General features: G+C 43.7%; 1 protein-coding gene across 4 annotated transcripts in view; it reads left to right on the top strand.

Annotated features, from left to right (window-relative positions):
* Nucleotides 1-677: 677 nt before the first annotated feature.
* Nucleotides 678-22,188, top strand: part of LOC144829287 (THAP domain-containing protein 1 B-like) — a 125,723-nt gene continuing 104,212 nt past the window's right edge. For 3 of the 4 annotated variants that reach the window (XM_078688248.1, XM_078688249.1, XM_078688250.1), the window contains exon 1: nt 678-848. The gene's annotated coding sequence lies outside the window, so the exon portion shown is untranslated. Of the gene's footprint in view, nt 849-1,407; nt 1,729-22,188 lie in introns of those variants that run through there. The other variant, XM_078688251.1, reaches the window with a different exon arrangement.

Raw genomic sequence — 22,188 nt, 5'->3', positions numbered from 1 at the left:
AGGTTCGGTGCTACGACACCCATCCAGTTGTTCCTCCAGGGTCCGCGCAGAGCTTGAGTCCATTTCAGTAATAGCGCAATCGGGTACCTTCCCGGGGCCAGCGGGTTCAGAAGTCATAGGTTTAACAATCCCATGTGCTTTCAATGCCTTCTCGAGCATCTTGTGCTTGGAGCCCAGAAAGTGCGTCTGCAGGTTCACGGCAGAGGCGCACGCCACCTTGCAGATGTTGCACCAAAAAGCGTGAACGCTGCCCGCGCTACTTTGGGCGTTATCCATGACTAACCGGGCAGTGATGCGCTGAAACAGAAAGCCCTAGCTGGCGACAGACGTTCAAAGCCCGCGGTTCTCGCACAGAGTTCAAAATGGAGACGCACCACGACTCTCTCGAAACTCGTCAGATGTTCTCGCGCATCTGAAGCGCGTAAATGGGCGTGGTTGCCGTTTAAGGTTTCTCTTCCGGGGAACGGATGTTAGACTTCTATAAGTATATCCGTCTCTGAAAGTCCAAGGCGTGCTTTCGAAACTCTTGAGTTTTTGTATATATTGAAACAGTTGTGACGATTACACATAATATGGTAGTCGCCACTGTCAAGTTAACGTATCGTTGCAAGAAGATATTTTGGGAAACAAGGTTTTTTTGTTCGCGCTCTAGTGTTTCTCGATACTGTGCACGGAGAAGGCGCATGCGCTGCGCAAGTCAAGTGACGCAAAGGATGGGAAATGCGTGTCATTGTGCACTCTCGACGCCCTGTTGGAGCAGGTTAGCTCGGCGGCCATCACACTACGGGCGGATGTGGACGGAGTCCGCCGTTTACCGAAAGGCAGCGCGAATACGATACGTCTCTTAGGTAATGGGAGGGGATCTCTCCGTGATAGCGTCACAAACCGAGGCTTGGGTTGACGGTTGGCGGCGGTTGTACTTACCGCTTGATTGTCCTAAGTGATTGCTGTCCGTATCAGTCGCTAGCAACTTGAGGTTGTTTTTTTATTTGTGGTTTTTTTTTTTGCTTCAGAGGGAGATCGCCACCTGGGTTTTGGTCGTGATGTAGCCTTTCATGTTCTCCGAAGCGAACGAATATTTAGAATGAGCGAAGCATCCTGGGATGAATAAATTATGCAAATTGGCTGTGGTCCTGTTGTTTTAATCGCACTGTACCTGAAATGTTGTTCCTTGCCATTAGTTTCATTGTGAACTCTGGCTCAGTTGCTCCTAACCCGCGAATGGAGGGTATGGAGCGTATTTTGCTTAAGTAATCTGCTTGGCCATTGGACTTTTTTGTTTTTAAATGTGTTGTAATCATGAAAAACACTTAGGCTGGTAAGGATTCCAGTAGGTTTATTCTTCACAGCACTTAGTTGCAGCGTTCCTCACGCCTCAGCCAGCAGCAACTGTCAAACTGCCAAGGTCGCAAGGAACTCCACGTAACCATAGAACATTAGGGCAGTAAGATTTTACAGAGGCGCGCGGCCTCAACACAAGAGAAATCATAACATACCCCCTTTTCTTCTATACGCAGGTAGAATCATACACTGAAGAACAATAGGCAAGGATAGAGAGGAAAGTGACAGACGGCGAAAGCAGAAGAAAAGATAGAGGTGCAGGAGAGGATGAGAAAGAGCAAGGATGAGTGGAGGCCAATAGGTGTAGAACCAGGAGAAGCAGAGAGATGGAAACGGAATGCTAGCTCAGAAAAAGAAGGACTAGCCCACCAGGAAATCCTGCAAGTGGTGAGGAGGCCCTTTGACCCGTAAGGGTCTTTGACAACGTTGAGTGGTTTGGGAAGGTTGTAAATCTTGATTTTCATCACTGTGACTCTGGCGAACACCCAAGTTGTCACCACTGGGACTGGGTGCTCTCATCTCTGCACAAGAACGAGAACTGTTCAATAATTTGTGATCGTGCGCCAAAATATAACCTAAACAAGAATCTCTACCTACACTAGTCCTGGGTGGATTGTCTCGTGAGCATTACTTGGCTACTCTGCATAGATTCCACCTCTCCCCATTGGTCAAAACAACATGCCACTGGTGAACTTCTTTAACTTGGAAAAGACCACAGAATTTACAGGCACCCTTGACCCAACGACCAGATCTGACTTTAACCCAATCTCCCGCTTGAAGACTGGTGTGGGACATTGACTGAGAATGAACGAGAGTGGGTGCAGAAGTTGATTTAGATGAATGAATGAAGGCAATCTTATAAAGCGCAGACTTAGCCCGTGGGCATCAAGGCGCCTAACAGAAACAATTCCCAAAATATGTGTACAAGGAGCCAGCTTATGGATATGCCTCTGAAAAAAGCCATGTTTTTAATGCCCTCCTAAAGGGACCGATGACGGGTTGTATTTTTAATTCCAGGGGAAGGGTGTTGCACAACCTAGGGGCCACAACCGAAAAGGCCCTTCCTCCCCACCTGACTTTCCGAGCCTGAGGAACAATCAAAAGGTTCTTACTGGCGGAGCGTAGGTTTCTACAGGGAGTGTAGGAGGCTAAGAGAGATCGAATATCTTCAGAGCCTTCTCCAAATAGTGCCCCGTAGACAAAGCATAGGATCTTAAAGGAGATCCTGGCCTGAATCGGAAGCCAGTGCAGACTCTTCCTGGCTAGAGTAGCAGATGAACGGCTGGGAACATCAAGAATAAATCTAGCTGCCGCGTTTTGAACAGTCTGCAGACGTTGTATCAGGCCTAGGTTAATGCCCGAGTAGAGTGCATTACAATAGTCTAGCCGGGAGGTAACCAAGGCCACTACAGTCTGTTTACGGGCTTTCAGGGAGAGGTAATGAGTGATTTTCTTCAGGGTCCTAATGACACCCCAGCAGGTGGAGATCGTTCTGTTTACCTGCTGGTCCATGGCAAGAGAGGAATCGAAGGGTGGGGCTTAAAGCCGACCCCTGAGGAACCCCACAACACACAGGTTTAGAAGGGGGACACAAACTCTCCTAACTTGACCCTCTGCTCTCGCTGATTGAGAAAGGAAGACAGCAGACTGAGTGCAGAGCCCTCTACCCCTATCTCCCTAAGACGGGATGTTAGAATTGAGAGAGATAGGGTGCCGAAAGCTGCTGTCAGATCTAGCAGGACCAATAGAGTCGTCTGCCCTTGATCAACCTTTGTGCGAATATTGTTTACGACCACAGTGAGGGCCGACTCAGTACTATGGTGCTTCCGAAACCCATGCTGCGATGAGTCCAGGAGGGCGGTAGAATCAAGAAAGGCAGTTAGGTGTAAATTGAGATGAGTTTCCAACATTTTTGCTGGAGCCGGCAGCAGTGATATTGGACGGAAATTCTTTAAAATCTCCGGGTCCAATGATGACTTTTTCAGCAGAGGCTTGACCACTGCCTTTTTCCAGGACACTGGAAAGATGCCCTCCTTTATGGCAAGGTTCATCACTTCAAGATGGAGAGGCAAAAGAACATCCCTACAATCCTTCAGAATCCTAAGGGGGCAGGGGTCCAGTGGAGAGCCAGATTTGGTCCTGTTCAGGAGCAAGTCCAGTTGCTGGAGAGTTAGGGGAGGGAAATTGGACAGAGTGCTAGAAGAGTCCATTGTCCGACAGTCCGTAGGAGATGGAATCTGGAGGGGAAGGGGATCCAGTAGGTCCCTTTGGGATTCCAGAGAGGTGTAAATATCAGCTATTTTAGTGTGAAAAAACAGCGAGATCTTGTCGCACAGTTCTTGAGACCCAATAACAGGGTCAGGAGTATGTAGGGTACACAGGGAATCCACGATCTTAAACAATTCCCTTGATGAAGTGAGGGAGGCCGTAAGGTTGGAGAAGTAGGCCTGCTTTTCCTCAATTATCGTCCTCTTGTACTTTCTCAACAAGATTTTGTGCTTTTCCCTTTCTCTGGAATCCCAACCAGTTCGCCAGAGCCTCTCCTGCTTCCTACAGTCCTGTCTGAGAAGCCTAAGGGTCTCTGAGAACCATGGGGCTGAGGGTCGTTTCCTAGCAGAATAACCATAGGAAACGGGCTAGGAGGTCTACTGCTCTAGCGATGGCATTAGAAAGGTCTAATGCAGCATCATGGGCCTCCGCTAAAGGGGTTACCCTGATGTTAGACATAAGGGGGGCCAAGGTGTGTTTAGCGATGTTCCTGTAGTTCCGCTTGGGTTCCCTTCTCCTGGGGGGACATGTCCCCGTGGAAACAGAGGAAGATTTTAATTCAAGGGGGAGAGCCAGGTGATCTGACCACACCAGAGGGATGGGGGGACCCGTTTTTAATCGAGGATCAGTAGAAAAGACCCCATCCAGTGTGTGCCCTGCTTGATGTGTGGGGCTGTGCACGAATTGCAAAAAACCATATGCTGCTAAAGAGTCCACCAGGCATCCGGTGTCGCTAGAACCTGAATCCTCCAAATGGAAATTAAAATCACCTAAGATCGTCAGGTTAGACCTACCAAAATAAGGCTCTAAAATACTAAGTAACTTGTGACAAAAACCCGATCTAGGGCCTGGGGGCCTATAAATCAGGAGGCCTGAAAAGGAGGCCGAAGGAGAGGAATTTAGGGAATAGAACAAAGCCTGGAAAGGATCCGAGGGGGAGGAGAGGGTTTCAATACGGCAGGAGACAGAGATGTTATACAAGATACCCAAGCCTCCACCTCTACGACCAACTCTATCCATTCTGGCTAGAGCGTAGCCTTCTGGAACAGCGTTACCAACGTTAGATGTGTCACCAACGCACACACACTTCCTTTCCAATAACTCTCTGACCCAAGAGGGTACTAGCTTGGTAGAGGGTTTGCTTCCACACATGGCAACAAATGGATAAACACCAGTATTAGTGTTTTCAGTGGTACAGTAAGCCCACACTACTTCGTTCAAGGTTTCATCAACATCCATGTTATTGGCAAGAGCAAGACCTTTGGCACCTTTAATCATACGGTTGGCTCTCTCTACAATACCATTGGATTGGGGATTATAAAGTGCAGTGAGAGAATGTTTAATCCCACAATGGCGCAAAAATGCACACATTTCACCAGAAGTCAACTGTATGCCATTGTCTGTTATAAGAACATTGGGATAGCCTTCTTTAAAGATACAGTGTAACACTTTTATGGTGACTCTAGTGGTAAATTCTGGAAGAAGGTGCACGATCAACCAGCTAGAGTGGACATTTGGGAAAGTTCAACACAAACAATTCTGTCAGGCCTAGACAAGCACTCACTATAGTGTGTCCCTTCAGTCAACATGTCAAATCAAAAAGAGAGGGAGGTCTCCTCAAAAAATCCGATAAGGGACGAGGAGAGAAATGTAAAGAAACAAAGGGGTCCCTATAGTTTCACCTATGGGTATGTGCAAAAATAATTTTTTATGTAAGCAACCACTGACCTCTCAGACCATCAAAAAGTGCCACAGGTAATTACCTGTGGCACTTTTTGATGGTCTGAGAGGTCAGTGGTTGCTTACATAAAAAATTCTTCTGCACATACCCATAGGTGAAACTATAGGGACCCCTTTGTTTCCTTCAGTCAACATGGCCACCTTTCCTTTGTTGACATCTCTACACATTCTAGCAAAATGGTCACTACGGCCACACTTCCTGCACTCTTTGCCAATGGCACAGCAGTTTTTTTAATCTGCTGTGTGATGCTACCACACTTGCTACACATCTTTATTGCCAAACTTGCTGGGATACAGCCTGCTTCCAGAAGAGGTCTTACTACTTTTGCCACCAAATCTGGTGGACACAGCCACTTCCCCTTCACTTCCCTCTACATCAAATGTTTCCCCTTCACCAGTACTGTTAATTTTAGAGTCTCTACGATCCATCAGCTTCATACAGAACTCTGACTCTTCTACTATCTTTGCAATGTCAATGGCATCCTTTAGAGTGGGATCCTTCTTTCTTGACATTATCCATGGCAACCCACAACCATTCTCGAGTCTTTCTGCTTCTGCATTGCACAATCAGTTGATACCTTATCATCTTCTCAGCTATGCGACCAAATCTACATTTGCGGGCGAGTTCATGCAGTCTTGTAACAAAGTCATCAATTGATTCTCTAACTCTGTGGCTGATGTATAGAATTTGTACCTCTTCATGAGAGCATTTGTCTCTTGCACATACCTTTTCTCCAACCTTTTTCGTGCTTCTTGATAGATGTCTTCAATAGGTTGGCCTCGTTCGTTAGTGACAGCTGGGAGGTACTTGAAAATGTGTTGTCCCTCTTAACACAGACTGGTAAGTAGGATCGCTTTTTTCTTGCTTGAGCTAAAATCCTGAGCATCCAACGCTTACAGGTAATTGTCGAAGATGTCGATCCACTCATCCCACTCACTGCTAGGGCTACCAGGTTGAGTGAGAAAATGTGGGGGAGAAGAGACTGCTGTGACATCCAAAGCTGTGACATGCATGTTTCAATGTATGATATGAAAAGGAAATAAGGGAAGTAAAATACTGAGGTGCACACTCTGGCAGAAAAAGTTCTGGAGGGCTGTTTTTCCAAATTATATAAAAATGAAGGTTCTTAAACGCTTGTAGACTTGCAAAAGAGGTCTGCACTGAAAATCAGCATTCTCTTTACCCTCACAGACTGCTATATTTGCCAAAATACGGCAAGCGAGACTAAGGAAGATGAAAATGCCTGGTAACCGACAATGAACGTTTGTTGCTTTAAGAAATGTAGCTCCTCCCACGGAGGCGTGTCTCAGACAGCTGCGCCGTGATAATTTTCACATGCTTTCCTCTCAGACTAACCGTTTCAGTTGACAAGCGGCAATACGTTCAGTCAGGACTGCAACTGAACAATCGTTGTTGGCTCCAGACTCGCCAGGTCCAAATATAGGAACTGCAAAACTACCAGAATCTGTCAGCAGTAGCACCAAACTGTGCCCTCTACATTTGAACAAACATAGATGCGTCGCATTGGGGGTCCATCAACCAATCTTCATACCCCTCAACCAAATAACTTTTATAAAGGTGCCTAACACATCAGCTGCGTGGAACGGCGCTCTCTGCCATGAGGTAAGAGCAAATGCTGCACGTTGGGGGTCAATTCTCTCACACTCTTACCCCTCAGTATGTTCGCCTTGTCCGCAGTTCCTCAGTGTTTGATCTACGGCACATGTTGATTCTTTGTTGATAATGCGGCGCATTGGGGGTCACTTCTCTCACACTCTTACCCCTCAGCATAGCTGCTTTGACTGCAGTTCCACAGTTATTGTGCCACGGCACACATAGATTCTTTGCTGCTGACTACGTGCTTCGCTGACTGAGCTCAAAATAAAGACTGGGAGTCTGAGGTGATAGAGCATGTAACCATCTACCGTCTCACCCCTCATTCTACCATGAAGAAAGTTCCCTTTGAGCTCTTTCGTGGGCGGAAGCCCAATACCCTGATGTTTCAAGCATGGATGAGAGACAAAAGTGGGAGTGTTGATTTGGATGTGTGTCCTACTCCAGGTCGCGGCATAGTTCCCTCTGAACAATTTCAGTAGGTTTATTCTTCACAGCACATAGTCCCAGCGTCCCTCACGCCTCAGCCAGCAGCAACTGTCAAACTGCCATGGTCGCGAGGAACACCACGTAACCATAGAACGTTAGGGCAGTAAGATTCTACAAATATGCGCGGCCTCAACACAAGAGAAATCATAACAAAATGCAATAAATCATTGCACTGTTGAAGTACATAAGATATGAAAAGTAAACTCCTTTATTACATTGGAACATTAGTATGCGGAGCGAACACCAGACGCAGTCTTGTCTGCTCTTTCCTTGCATCTATCGGTCCTAACTTCTGTAGGCTCTAGAACACGACAGAGGCACTACCATAACCGCTAAATACAAATAATAACAAGAACATGCACATGCAAAAGCTACAAAAGAAAATGCATGCGCGTTAATACACATACCAATCATAACGCAACTTCTCCCTTTTAAATACATGAAAACCGATCTAAAATAATTACACTAAAAGTCAGTCTCACACACAAAATCACACACCCGCCTGGGTTTAACTCGAGCGCCTGTGTTACCACTGTGGTGTGAGTCTACGGTCTCTCTGCCACCACTCTTCTCCTCAACATCCTCAGACTCCACAACCTCTATACTTCCCTGATCAGATCAAAACTTCTTCACTTCTCTGTACTTCCTCCTCAGTAACTCCATCTTCCTTCAACTGCACATCCTCCACTCTAATCATTCCTGTAACTTGACTCCAAATCACTATTGGTCTCCTGACCTAATTCCTCATCCAACTCAAATCTTGCCCTACCACTGCCACCAGCAGTATTCCATGACTTGCAATCACTCCTTTAAAAAGCCAACCTCCTAAGGTTCCATACTTTACCATCACTTAATAACACTGCATTTCACTAAACCGTGGTAACTTGCAAAGGATCAGAAACTAGACTCACCTTTCTTTACTTTCTATGGTTTCTGGACTTTGACCCACATACCCTCTGTAATCACAACTTTTTCAGATCCTCTCTTGCGATCAAACATCTGTTTGTTCTTTAGATGTTTAGCCACAATATTTTCCTTTACCTTCTCCACCAATATGGTGGAATCATCAGCCTGTATCAACCATTCAGGATTACATTTAGTCCTGTCTCCTCTTCCCCTCATAATTTCAAAAGGGGAAGCTTCCAAAGCTTATGGAAAGTGGTATTATACATCTACAGCAGTGGTTCCCAAACTTATTATTTATTTGTTTATTTATGACATTTGATTAAGCGCGAACAAATGCCCGTGGGCGTCTCGGCGCTGCGACATCTGCAACATATTCTCCAACTGCTTATGTGTATATAAAGATATTACTGATTGAACAGCCAGGTTTTTAGCTGTTTCCGAAAGGACCAGAGAGAGGTGCTTGTCCTAATTGACTGGGGTATGGTGTTCCACAGTTTTGGGGCCGTGACCAAGAACCGACAGTCTCCCCAGGAGGCCGTCTTGGTACGAGGCACCACTAGATCGTTGAGAGTGGTGGATCGCAGTAATCTGGGGGGACAATAGGGAATCAGCTGTTCTTTGAAAAACTGAGGTCCCTATTTATGCAGTGCCTTGTATACGATACACAGAGTTTTGAACCTGATCCGGCTTCTAATTGGGAGCCAATGGAGGTTTATCATTGTATCGGTCGCGGACTTATGTTTGGGAATTCTGGCGAGGAGTCTTGCTGCCGCGTTTTGTATCGTCTGCATTTTGTTGATTACCCTGATCTGAGCGTTAGCAAATAGACCGTTGCAATAGTCCAATGTGGACAACACTAGGGAACTAACCAGGGTTTTCCCGGCGCTTTCAGGAAGGAAGGGAATGATTTTCCTTATTAGGCGCAATTTATGAAAGGCTGAGGACGCTATTTGGTTGGAATGAGAAACGAAGTTGAGGTGATCATCAAAAACTACTCCCAAATTCCTTACCTTAGGGGCAGGTTTAGGCAGGGTTCCGAAAGATGCGGGCCACCAGGCGGGGGACCAGCTTGGAGTGAGCTGTCCAAATATGACCACCTCCGTCTTCTCAGAGTTGAGTTTTAGACAATTGGAGGCCATCCAGTCTCCAATTGCCAACATACCTTCTTTAACCCCTTCCATGCTGGGCCGATTCCGCTCCCGTGCTGAAGATTTCAGCGCGGGTGCGGTCATGACGAACCCCTAGCCGTCATCAGCACACGAGCACTGTAGTGCATTGCCATTATTTTTAATGGCCAGGACTAACTGCGTATCATCTGCATATGAGGTTAGGCTCATCCCATGTGCTCGAATAATATTGGCTAGGTCCGACACGTAGATATTAAAAAGTGTCGGACTCAGGGATGAGCCTTGTGGGACCCCAAATGGCAGAGACAGATTAGTCGATTGGAATGTTCCCAGGGTAACAGCCTGAGTTCTTCCTGACAAAAAGGATGCCAGTAGGTCTTTGGCTGCCTGTTGAATGCCTATTTTTTCGACACGATCGACCAAGATCGAATGGTCGACCGTGTCGAAAGCTGCAGATAAACCTAATAGCACTAATACTGCTGTTCCTCCTTGATCTCGAATGACTCGAATGTCACCCGCGGCTTTGATCAAGGCAGTTTCAGTGCCATGGAACTTACGGAACCCGAATTGGGTACTGTCAAGTAAGTGATGTTCCTCAATGAATTCAGATAACTGCGAATTCATCGCTTTTTCTGCAACTTTTGCCAAGAATAGAAGACTGGCTATCGGTCGATAATTTTTCAGATCATCCTTGTCAAGATGTGGTTTTTTTAGGAGCGGTTTAAGGAGTTTTTTTTTAGTATGTCCGGATAGATCCCTGATCTAAACAAATCATTACAGATATGGGTGATGACAGGTATCAAGGAATCCATGACTGGAGGTAGAATTTTAAAAGGGCATGGGTCTAAGGCTGAACCAGATTTGATAGTAGTGATAATGTCCGCTGTTTGGGCCACTGTAATGTCTTTAAACTGTGTAAATAAGAACACAGGAGGTGTGGAGTTTGTGGTATTTGGGGGATTATTGGTGTTAGCAGAAAAGGCTGCGTAGATATCATTGACCTTTGTGAAGAAGAAGGTTGCCAATGCGTCGCAAAGGAATTGAGAGGGAGGGGGGTTTAGATCGGGGGAGTTTCCTGCTAGCTGCTTGGTAGTGTCATAAAGTTGTTTAGTAGAGTTCTTGGCTTGCTCTATCAGTTCGCTAAAGTACTTCCTCTTAGCCTTGGTGATCATAGCTTTATATTTGGCAAGCATCTCCTTATAGCGGGTTTTACTGTCATCGTTGTATGACTTCCGCCAGTGTCTCTCCCTGTTCCTACAAAGTTGTTTCTGGTTCCTAAGATCTTCAGTAAACCAAGGAGCGGAGGGGGCCAATCTGTTTCTGGTTACGCGTTTAAGGGGTACCAGTGAGTTGGTGGCAAGACCCAGCCAATCCTGGAATTGCTTGGTAGCTATGTTGGGATCAGTGGACAGTGTGGGCTGGGAGTTATCAAGTAGAGGTTTTAGACTAGAACTGTCTATATCTTTCCAGGCCTTGAAAGGTTCACGACTGGAAGTAGATTCATTGGCAATTGGGGCTTCATTGGTAGTAATTATGCCCAGAATTGCGTGGTGGTCCGACCATGTGAGTGGGAGGATATCAGTTATGCGAAAATCCTCTAGGTTGGAGAAGATGCCGTCCAGGATGTGACCGCCGTCATGGGTGGGGGATTTGACCAATTGAGGGAGCCCAAGGGTATCCATGTCTGAAAGAAGGGAAGACGTGTCCCTGTCATCTAATTTCTCTAAATGAAAATTAAGATCGCCCAATACCGTTAAAGATTCTTCAAATGCTAGGGATTCCAGGATGGTACTAAGATCGGAAAGGAATCCGGAGCGTGCTTCAGGTGGTCTGTATATAAGTATTCCTCTGAAATTATCAGAGGGAGATAATTTAATAGCAAATTGCATGGCTTCACAAGTTGAAGAGGGAATTGGGGAAGTCCTGACGATGTAATTGTCGCGAGCGATGATAGCTAGCCCGCCCCCTTTTTTGCGCTGTCTGTCCAGTCTATGAACCTTGAAGCCAATTGGGACCGCGATGACTAAGTCTGGGTCAGAAGTACTGTCCATCCACGTCTCAGTCATGAACAGTATGTCTATATTCCTGTCCTTTACCAGGTCTGCTATGTCTTGTCTATGTTTTCCGAGTGAGCGGGCGTTGGTAAGTGCAATCAAGATACTTTTCTGGGTTTTCTTATTCCTGGAGTTGGTTGTTTTGGTTATAATAGGAATAATAGCCTTACAGTAAGGACAGGTATGCGTGGAAGGTCCTGGGGCAAGTGCAGGGTTAAACTTAGAGCAGTTACTCGCATACGGTGGGCGCAAGTTATGCAGCATAGAGTTCGAATATTGGATACTAGGGGCTGTACCGTCAGGACCAGGGGTTACGGCCCCGGGCCCGGGCCCGGTCCAGGCGCGGATTCAACCTGTGGATTCCCTTGACCTATTTGGCAGTTGGCCGTGGCTCCCCATCATGTCACTTTTTCTTTTAACCGGTGGGAGGATGTAAGCCAGACATCGGGAATACTTTCAGTTTTGGCCCTGAGGTTAATTGGAATGAAGCTGATGAAGGTATTTCAACAATCAGTAAAAATGGTAATTGTGCAGCAGTAATTAACCCAAAAATAAAATTGAAATAACCACGCTAGACCACTCAGAATAAGCTCCAAAATCATTATCCCAAGTTCAAGGGGAGCTTTTCGGAATTGGCCTAAAGTGGAGAAAATGTAAGCGCATCCAGTGGTTTCATAACACTACATTTTCTCTAGGTGATATACAACTTCAGCTTTAAGAAGTAGCTTCAGAGCAGTGGAAGTACCAGTTCCAGATAAATAAGTGGTGCATGTCTTATCTCACATTTCAAGAGCCAGGCCAACGATCTACATATATTCTTTTTTTCCTGTAAATGAGGGCCCATCTAGAAATTTGTTGTAACGAGATAATATTCGTCCTGACATCGCCTCAGGCTCAGTGTGTGACTGTAGATAAAGTTTGAAAATACTCATTTTATTTGAGAGGCATTACCCTTGATACTAACTATGACACAAAAAGCTGCACCAAAGATTAAAAAACACGGTTTAAAAAAAAACGAGATTTTTTTTTTTTTAGTTCATGCTCACATTGCAAAGCAAGGGATCAGCGGTGGACACCTGATGACCCCTTTTCAATACTCAGCTGAGAACTTTAACAATGCCACTTGTTGCACAGCCTCCATCACATGCCCACCCTCTTTGTCACAAAACCACATATGCCGCGTGGTGTGCACCTGTTCATGTGCAACGGCTAACTTTTGGCAAGCATGCCTGCACAGCGTCCGCTTTCTTTTATATTACTGATTTATATATGGAATTTGTTTACATTTGCAACACCCAGCCTCTGAGTTTTACGTCATCTGAGTCCTCGCAATAGTTCCGCCTTCAGCTCGTAATGTTGAGACAAAATAACACAGTCTTAACCTGCACGTGGGAGGCTTGTTGACTGTCTTGTAATGTGATGGTCCTGGCAGGGACAGAATAAACTTAAACATAGGAGGGTGTGATTTGAGCTCTGCTATCACGGCTGACATGCTGCACTCCATGCGCATTACCACCAAACAACATCTTTTCCCTGAGGAGAATCACACTGATATGTACTCGAATCACAAGAAACAAACGTTTTGAAAGTAAAGTAAAGAGCTGTAACTTTGTACTCGTGCCATTTTGCCTGTTAGCGCAAGTGTCTCTTCCTGGGGCAGTGGGGAGCGAATCCAGCAAAAGGGAAAATGGTGGTAATTACTAGCAGCAAAGCAGAATAGACGAGCACTCACTGTTGTGACAATATATATTTCATATATAAACCTCTCCTGAGCACGTGCTACTGGAGATAACGGCATCTTAAAGAATACTCTGTGAATGTTGATTTAGCAAGAAGTAGCACAGTAAGGTATCCTTCTCAGCGAGGGTGAACCTTGCCCAGGCCAAGGCCCCTATAGCCTCAAATCTGCTGCCATGGGCAAGCAGTGGACACTACTAGAGAATGAAACGTGCTGATGTCCTTACCCGACGCTGCCATCTTGATCCCTGGCATCAGGGATAGAGGCCGTCCAATACGCGCCAAATCATTCAGAAAACACAACTTTCCCCCAATCTGAATTGGGGGACGTCAGAGGCAGAACAAATCTACCCTTCGGGAAAGGAATGAGGGTCACACGAGCCAGCTGGGAGGAGGTGCTGTTGCTTAGAAAGGGAATGTGTGTATTTCTGGCCATAACATTACTTCAGTGGCAAACTCCTGAAATATACGGAGGGATGAAAGGGGGAACTTCTTTCACTGAGGCCGAGAAGGAAAAGGGTTATTATTATTACACTAATAATAATGACATGCTTCGTGCCTGACCTTGGCTGAGGGTCAGACTTGGTCCCGGGAAACGAATCCAGGCTGCAATGTCGCCTATTTCCAACGACTCAGCGAGTTTCCCCACTGGAAAATCTGTCTCGTAATTTCTGGTGCGTAAACGAACAAAGTGTAGGAACAGCAGCCAGCATAATCACACGGGCTTTGCCGGTCACAAGTTTGTCATGTCTCCCTTTTTAGGTCTCGCCCTGGAATTAGCATCCAAAGGATGCTTCCAGGGTTGGAGACGTATAGTTAGCTGTCTCGAGGGAAGGACGGACGAGAAGGTGCACGAGCGCAGTCCAGGCTGGATTGGTGTGCGCGAACGCGCACGTTCCGTCCTGCGCCGCCCTCCCATACTCCCAGCCTACCGCGCATGCATGCATGCACACAGACAGACACACACACACACACACACACACACACGCACACACGCGCGCGCACTCGCACTTACACTTACACAGACACGCAGGCACCCAGACAGGCAACCTCCTCCTCCCCCACAGTCACACACGCATACACACAGACTCCAAGACACACGCACGCTCACACACATACACAGGCCGCCGCCGCGCGCCCACACATGCCCCCCTCCCGCCCTCGCAGGCCAGCCACAAAGCGAAGCCCCACTCACCGGCAGCAGGACTCTTCCTCCATTCTTCGGCACCGGGCGCAGGGTAGGCTCCTGCCTGCTCCGGTGCTGCAACCAATCGCGGCTCTTCCGGCTCTTCCGTGGGAGGCGGGGTAGGCTCCCGCCCTCCTACTTCCTGTTTCCTGTTGTCGCGCCGGCCTGCCTGACTTCCTGGTCGCAGGCCGGCAGAGTAACGAGGATGTTTTGCGGTATTTATTTTTTATTTAATTATCCATTTTTTTTATATAGCGCGGAAGTTACTTACATAAGGTAATAGTGACAATTGGGAGCAAACAAATGTGCAGTTCGTAAAAAGAGAGTTGGGGAAAACCGTTAATACCAGTGACAGAAAGAACGTGTACATTTATATCTAGGTAGATAACAATAACGTGAGTTGGGGCAACTGACAATATGACGTGTTTATGTCTGTATTAAGATATATGGATTGGGAGTGTCAACTATACAAAGGATTGATTTTAGAGTATGGCGCACCAGGTAGAAAATGCGCAGTCGGAATATTATAAGATGGGTGAAACCGTTAATGGGATTTATATGGACGGGAACATGCATGCATGTGCTTTAAATACCGCATTACAATAAGTGAAAGTAGGGGAACCGTAAGGATGTAACTTCTGATCCTTTCCAGATACAAAGGAATGTTTGCTTTTGCTAAAATCTGCAAATTGTAGAGCAAGTGATAAATTATGTGGCAAGTGATAAATTATGTGTCATGAATTATGTGGCAAGTGATACATTATGTGGCAAGCGATGAATTATGTGGCAAGTGATACATTATGTGGCAAGCGATGAATTATGTGGCAAGTGATAAATTATTTTGCTAGTGATAAATTATGTGGCAAGTGATAAATTATGTGTCATGAATTATGTGGCAAGTGATACATTATGTGGCAAGCGATGAATTATGTGGCAAGCGATGAATTATGTGGCAAGTGATACATTATGTGGCAAGCGATGAATTATGTGGCAAGTGATATATTATGTGGCAAGTGATAAATTATGTGTCATGAATTATGTGGCAAGTGATAAATTATGTGGCAAGCGATGAATTATGTGGCAAGTGATACATTATTTGGCAAGTGATGAATTATGTGGAGGGGAGGGGCTATAATCATGCAGAAGACGCCGCAGCTGCCAAATTGCAGTGCTTGTGGTGTGTATTTTCTGTATCTGTTTATTATTCAGTTACGAAGAGGAGGTGGCGCCATTTCGGAAACTTGTCAGTGGACAACCTCTAACATTTCTTATGTGGGTGGACATGTGGCCTCCAGAGCTGCACTCTGATCTCAATGCTGCTCCATTTTGCTGCTGCATAAGTCATAGGTGGGCTGCATCATTATATGTCAATATGCAACATATTTTATATGTCCCTTTTTATAAAAACAAAACGTAACTACTGCAAAAAAAAATAGCCAATGCCATTTACAATACTAAAAGCTCAAACTTTGCCTAATGCGAGACCTATTGCATTGCAAATGCTTGTTTGCATTAAGCAAGGAGTATTTTAATTTATGTACAACTAATTTGTGTAAATTGTGAAGGGTTCTCAGAAGCTCTGCACAGTAGAACACGGGCGGCAATAACGCTCCACAGTCTGCTGTGCTTAAGTGTAGGCTACCTGGAAGCACGTATGGCGGCCGTGTGCTCCTGGGCCAAACCATGATTTGCACCGCAGCTGGGTGTCATTTAACTAATATTCACTGTCAAAAGACGCATCACTTGTTAATTGCACACATTCTAAAATTACAATAGTACACGATTAGAACCTTCCTCAGCGCAGGCAATTTTTCCCACATCGTGCGCGGCGCCCCTGGTGACCCCTAATGGCGCACCGGGGTGCCGCGGCTCAAAGTTTGGGAACCACTGATCTACAGGGTCTTAAAAATCTGCATCTCCCATTCATCTCCATTCTTGGTAGCAAGCTAAATGGCATTCTTAAGTACTCTGCTAAATCTCTCAATCATGCCAATCCCACTAGGATTGTGCAATGATGTGGTCCTATACTTTACACTAATTTTACAGAAATATTCTTTAACCAATTTAGCTACAAACTGTACTCCATTATCGCTAATTATTTACACAGGTAACCCCTCATCCACAAAGAATCTCATCATTGTCACCAAATTGTAATGATGAAATCCATGAAATATGAAAAGTAAACTCCTGTATTAAGTTGGAACACCAGAAAACGGCAGAGGCACAGGCATAGCAGCTAAATACAAATAATAACAAGAACATGCACATTACAATCTACAAAAGAAAATGCACATGCTGGCACACTCATTAATACACATATTAAACATAACAGTCATCCAATAATTATCACAGTGCCATGAAAAGTCAGTTGGCCCTCAATTCTAAGTGTTTCCAAAAACTAGGAGGAAAACTCCCAACAGGAGGGAAGAGAAATATGAAAAATCCCATAATGTTTATTAACGTGCAATTTTAATCTTAAAAATGGTAGCTAACGCTGTCCCATCAGGGTATAACCAATTAATAGACTCCCAAATCACATATTTTAACTTTTTTTGACGTTCTACTCTTTCTAATAATTTATTTGGTCATTTGATGATCTGTCCGCCAAGTCGGCTGTGCACCTAGATGTTTTGCGAAGATGTTTTTGACCCTTGGAGAGACAAAAGAACTATTTGATCCTTGACGATACGAGACGTTGCTAGCAAAGAGTGTACAGAGCTTAATTGAAGAAAAAGAAGAGCCACTGATCGGTTGGTGGGAACTGCCAATATACACCTCAGCAGCTTCTATGTATACCTTTGCCCCTTGCACATCGAAACATTCCACTGTCAAGATTCTAACACGTATGTGCAGAAGCAAGGGCCTGGATCTAATTACAACACATATTTCCTTTTTTTTTACACAGAAAACTACATAACGTACAGTCAACAACAAGCACATATAATAAAAAATTGCGTAGTAAGAATGACAATGGCAATAGTAAAAAATAGAATAAAAAACATTGTAAAAGAATACAGCAAACATGTCAAATGGAAGGAAGGACATCTTCAAAAGGTACTCTGGGATCGGCAAAGGAACACTTAACTCTCGCATTCACACTGGGCAGAAAGAAGACCTAGTCATCCCCTGTCATCAAAACAAGGAGCTTCATTAGTGATGGAATGGGTTGGTTTTCTTTATGCCCATGTCATGGACTTTAGTGCCTTAGTGTGTAGTTACACCCCAGGGTACCATCTAGTTTTTCTCACAGGGCTATTTCTAAAAAAACATTCTTTCACAAGTTTAGAAAATTAGATGGTAGCTGAAACGCGAAATATTAGCTTGTTGACAAGGTATCAAGATAACTAATTGGGCGGTGTAATGTGTGTGGATATCTCTGGGGGTTTACCTAGATCATGTTTTTAACCTTTACCTCCTACACAATATATTCACATTTTCCCTCTAAGTATACAAATCTTCAATATAGTGTATTAACCACCATTCTTTCTCCCAAAATAAAAGTACTTATGCTAGAAAATTTCATTAACATAAATCCAATCAGCTTATTCCTCTCCCCATTCAGAAGATAAAAAGGCAAAGCATCTTAAGCTTAGAAGAAGACATATTTTTTGCAATATATACCAACTAAAATAATCTGTTTCATTCTTCAGGGATTAGTAGATATGTGTGGTTTGCTACAATGTATAGTTGACCATTTATTGGTATGGCGACACATCTGTCTTCTCATCAACTGATGCAAAGTCTAGAAGAAACAATAACAAAGAAATAACAACATTATGCTATGTTACCATTCATGCTTCCACTGGTACAGCTAAAATAGTTCTAGTGTGTCCACATGTATTACAATGTTCCAGTTGTAGTGTGTACAAAGGCTGTCCTTTTTTGGTTTATTTTTCTAGGTCTTACTGCTGTTTCACTGGCATTGTAGTAAATCTGCAGTGATATTTTAAAACTGGAAATTGCCCAAGCCTGCATATTCTATTAAAATGTAACTATTCATAGCCGTATGTTTACTTCTTATACCAGTAGTGTTCTGTTAAGTTTTAAAATTCTGTTGTGGTTTAATACGATAAGAGTATCTCTTCAAGGCAAGATAATAATTCTAGTAACTTCCTAGCAGTCAGTAATATTATATAACATTCTCCAGTAAAGCATCTAATTATTTAGATAGGCCACTTTATATAAATATGCATTGATGATGATCGGCTACAAGATGCCTAACTAAAGCATTTGTTGTGCATTGCAAAAAATGGGTTCCTATCACCAGGGTTCTGTCACGATCCTCTCAAATTCAGGCATCAAGTTAGGGTTCTGTGAATCTCTATCCATTAAGTGACAGGAAGGGGAGTGAAGGTTTGGTTTTGGGGTATTGTAAGGATAGAGCTTAGAGTTACAATCATAAGTAGGAATATCTCTTTTTGTTCATTGCATATCACTGGGGTGGCAAATATTTGCTTACCAAATCAAGCAAGCTTTTAAAAAAATCTTTTTGAAACAAAAAATAGGCATGGCATACACAGCCAGTCATTCATTCAACAAATCCAATTTCACAGTTGACTGCTACTATGAACAGAACTCTGACAAAGTGTTAAGAAACCCCCCCCAGGGCTAAATTGCTTTCCTTCTAAGACTTGTCCGTAGTCTCATAACTTCAGCAGGACAATTGGGCATTCTGCAACCAAAGTCATAATCAACAGCCTTCAGCACCTAAACCCCAGCAGAGGTAGATAAAATTGACAGATCTACAGCTTCAGTTATGCCACTCCCTCTGGTGTGTGTCATCATTTCTGTTAGAGATGACCCTGTAGAATACCCCAGATGTCCATGGGCCAGGCCTGGAACTTTCAAAAGTCTTGGGCATGTCCTTAGGGAACATCATATCCTGAATCCACACAAAGACCAGTGTCTCCACACCCTTTTCCTTCCAATTCTAATTTAGTGAATAACAATACTAGAACAGTTTATCTCATAACGAAATGAGGGATCTCCTTGACACACCCAAGGCTAGTAAGAAATTAATTGCAACAGATTTCCAACAAAATCTTAGACTGATTGGTCTAGAATACAGGGCGTAGCCAGGCCTGGTCTACAAAATCTGCCTCAGGGTATTTGCATCTCTAGCATTGGGTTTCTCCTTACATGACAAACCTATTAGAACCACTGCTGTATAGAACACCACGTGAACAGATTTATAGTGAATCAGTTCATGTCTTTTAATCCCAGAGACGTCCCTTGTTTGCACTCAGCAAAACATCAATTACTCATGAAAGGCAATCCCAAGCAGTGCCTGACCAACCTGTTTCCCGGTTACCTAGTGTCAAGGAGAGTAGTAGAAATATGGGAGACCTGTTGGCCTAGGTCAGCTGCATAGTGAGTGTTGTATTGAACACTGATGGTGCTGGAAAAGGAGGATAGTACAGGGTAAAGACTGTCTACAAGGGAATTTATTTAAACTCTGATTCACGTTATTTATTATTTAATCTCATAGAGTTATGTCATCAATGTGTGTCCATAGGACTACTTTTAAGTACAAGAGGAAGAAGCACACGGAAAATCCTATTTCTTATGAAAATATTTTATATTTCATAAATTCATTGAAGGGGATACAATAAGTGAAAATATCTTAGGCAAAAAGGTTATGAAAGGATGTATAAACAAAATAAGCAAATCAATTCATAACACAACATCAACTCCTGTAAATCAGAGGAGAGCAACTTAAAACCATCTATGTACAATTGTTGCTCTTCAAGAAATTATTTTCTTTGGAAGATGATGATCAAGTCGACGTTTCGGTCTTTCTGGCACTTGTCTATAAGACCATCTTCAGGACAGTTATATTTTGCAAATATTCAGAGGGAACCCCTTTCAAAGTCAAAGTATGGGCAGAGCTGCTAAATTGTCAAAGATTTGAGAGATTAAAATTGACTGCAAAATCTGCCTGTAGGTTATTTACTCGGACTCTCAAATGATCCAAATCACGAAATCCAACGTCAATGAAGGAAAATCGCTGTTGATGATTCTGTATAAATTTACGGCTTGTGACGGCACAGTAAACTTTCCAGCAGTCCGCAGAGGTTTGTTTGCGGACTGCTGGAAAGTTTACAGTGCCGACACAAGCCAGAAAGACCGAAACATCGACTTGATCATAATCTTTCAAAGAAAATAATTTCTTGAAGAAGAACAATTGTACATAGATGGATTTAAGTTGCTCTCCTCTGATTTACAGGAGTTGATGTTGTGTTATGAATTGATTTGCTTATTTTGTTTATACATCCTTTCATGACCTTTTTGCCTAAGATATTTTCACTTATTGTATCCCCTTCAATATATTTATGAAATATAAAATATAAAATATTTTCATAAGAAATAGGATTTTCCGTGTGCTTCTTCCTCTTGTACTTAAATGAAGTAGTCCTATGGACACACAGTGAGTTAGATCATTCATGACATAACTCTACGAGATTAAACAATAAATAACGTGAACCAGAGTTTAAATAAATTCCCTTGTAGACAATCTTTACACTGTACTATTCATTGCCCATGCCTACAAAGGTTGATTGGGTTACCCAAATCCTTTATACGGAAAAGGAGGATAGCGCCCATTCATTGTGTACTAAACTTCCTAAAGTAAAGGAGAAAATTTAATGCAGATGTGTACCACCTTTCTTTGAATTGTGCCAAAGACTTAAACTGACTGGTCAAAGAAAGAAATCCTAGGTAGAACAACCAGAGCGTAGCGAATTTCGCTGAATTCCTATAAGAGCTGCAGACACAGATAATCTACCAGCGACACATTAAATATGTAAATGATGTCTGACTGCGTCACTGCCTTGTGTGTGTAGGCTTAACATAGACCCTCTGGCTAAATACTTAAATTAACATAAGTCTTTAGTCTTTCAGTCGTTCCCCAATTTACACATTGAGTAGTTAAATTGCCAATGATCACTAAACAAAATTCTTCTGCATGCAATAACATCGACACATTGGTTTTAGTTTTTATGTATCCTAAAGGGTTACTTAATTTTCAACAAATAACACAGAACTGCTACCAAGTGCATCATCAGTTCAAGTTGTCCTGCCACATAGAGCAGTAACAGCACAGAAGCAGCCTATGCAAATTGTTCATGCACATATACAACGGGCACAATATGGCCTTTGTATATATAGCAGTATAAACTAAACTCGCATTCAAACAGGCAAATTGTCACCCACATTAATTCAGACTTAACTCGCATTTCCCGGACAAGAAAAGTATGTGTCCACATTACCCAGTAAATAAATTGCATTGTCGGACGGATATCATTTTTGACAAGAAAAGATCAAAGACAGAATTGGTTACAACATAGCATACCATGACAGACCATATTGCCAGCAGAATAGTACCAGTGCAGGGTTGTATTTTGCATCTCAGCATTTGCATATTAGTGGGCAAGAAACAAGGTATTCAGGCGGGTGGTTACAGGGCAGTGTGCAAGAGTGTCACCTGCTGTTGGCGAGATGGGGCACATATCAGTTATAGCCCACTTTAAAAACAATACAATTCCAATCTGTGTAGTTTACTCAGCACTATCCATTTGCCTCCTATCAGTTGCTAGTAGCAAAGAACTGAGTTAGCTTTTTAATGAGCAGCATCTTCTGCAAAGAGAAACCTGCATATCCCATGATGTTCCTGTCTTATTGTTTTGAATGCTGCATAGTGGTTACCAGAATGATGAAAGGTTGTCT

Source organism: Lissotriton helveticus, chromosome 4_1, assembly GCF_964261635.1.
Source record: "Lissotriton helveticus chromosome 4_1, aLisHel1.1, whole genome shotgun sequence".
Lineage (NCBI taxonomy): Eukaryota > Metazoa > Chordata > Amphibia > Caudata > Salamandridae > Lissotriton > Lissotriton helveticus.
Note: the sequence above shows the minus strand (reverse complement) of the source record. Positions and strands in the feature narration are given on the sequence as shown.